The 1,615-nt window shown below is 35.9% G+C and overlaps 1 protein-coding gene across 1 annotated transcript in view; it reads left to right on the top strand.

Moving 5' to 3' along the window:
• Nucleotides 1-1,615, top strand: part of LOC106883134 (ral GTPase-activating protein subunit alpha-1) — a 294,566-nt gene that overhangs the window by 72,403 nt on the left and 220,548 nt on the right. The window lies entirely within an intron of this gene.

Below are 1,615 nucleotides of genomic sequence, written 5' to 3'. Positions count from 1 at the left end.
TGTTTATTGAACGAAAACACCTAAAGCTCCACGAGGCTCCGGCAGGGGATGGTGGCGAACTCTGCTGTACTCTTCCACCACAACTTTCTCTCACTCTTACTTCCTGTTTCTGTTGTACCTGTATTTCAAAAGGGCTAGCCTTGTCACACCGTGTCACGCTGAATATCCCCGAGAACTACGTTAAGGGTACATGTGTCTGTGGAGTGCTCAGCCACTTACACGTTAATTTCATGAACAGGCTGTTCCGTTGATTGGATCAACTGGAACCCTCGACGTCGTAAGCAACGGAGTGCCAACAACAATTGTTGAGTAGTCATATACACAGCATGTTTCAGTTTGTATTTTAGTGCATTCTTTAACCAGACACACTTAACTCTCATTTGGATATGAAGCCCACTTGGATCTTCCTTGCTTTGTTAATGTTCCTGAAAAATCATAAATGTAACTTCGAAAGTTATACAAGACAAAAATAAATTTTATTATTTTTTTTGTCCTTATAAAGCAAATGAATGGGATTAAAAAAGTGTTTCACTAGGATTAGTTCTTGGTGGCATCTAGTTTGGTATCAAAGCATCTTGTATAATCAGTTAATAGGAAATTGATCAATGTTAAGCCACCTACATATAAACTTGGTCATGTGCTCAAACTAAAGACATCAGTGTCAGCATTCTATCAAATTTTTAAAATAAGATCATAACAATGAGTCATCTCTCACATCTTCATCACATTAACCATTTATAAATCACATCACCACCCACATTTAGCTTTGTCTATGTATTATTATTATTATTATTATGTGGTGTTCATTGCTTGCAAGTTGTGTGTCTTTAGCAAAATGAAGGGTGGAAGAATAAACAATCTGAAAGCTATAAATATTAACAAATTATTTTAATTTTTAAGTGTTCATCATAAAAAATAAACAAACACAAGCCAAACTGACATCATTTGATTATTAAATGTTTTCATTGCATTGTCCATTAGAGTTTTTGACAGTTGCTGTATTTGCTGGCATATAATAGGCACAAAGATTTTACATTTCACTTTTTTTTTTCCAGAAATTTGTGCATGTGTGTGTTGAGAGGAATAGAAACCTATTTTCTAACCACTGTATTTGCCATCATATAAGATGCACTTGCATAAGACACACCCTTATTTTACAAGCGTAATTTGTGGAAAAAGAAACCAGTATATTTCATCATACACTTACTGAAAGATATTTGAAAATGATCTTGAAAATTCTGTGATTCTGTGCATATAAGAACATTATTGTGACAGTATATTGAAATAAAGAATGAAACCATAAATTTATAAACTATGGTATGAGGGAACTGTATTTTGACTTTATCTTCTTCTAGATCATCTACATTGCTCAAATTTTGGGCAAGACAATTGCTATACAGGGTGTAAAACTCGTATTTCTGCTTGTGATGTTGTGTGTTATCTAGATTGGCCACCAGAGTGGGGCACCACTGTTATGGTGTGACTGTGTGGTAAGAAGCTTGCTACCCAGCCACATGGTTCCGGGTTCAGTCCCACTGTGTGGCACCTTGAGCAAGTGTCTTCTACTATAGCCTTGGGCTGACCAAAGATTTGGTTGATGGAAACTGAAAGATGG

This window comes from Octopus bimaculoides, chromosome 11 (genome assembly GCF_001194135.2).
Source record: "Octopus bimaculoides isolate UCB-OBI-ISO-001 chromosome 11, ASM119413v2, whole genome shotgun sequence".
Lineage (NCBI taxonomy): Eukaryota > Metazoa > Mollusca > Cephalopoda > Octopoda > Octopodidae > Octopus > Octopus bimaculoides.
This window is presented reverse-complemented; position numbering and strand designations above follow the sequence as displayed.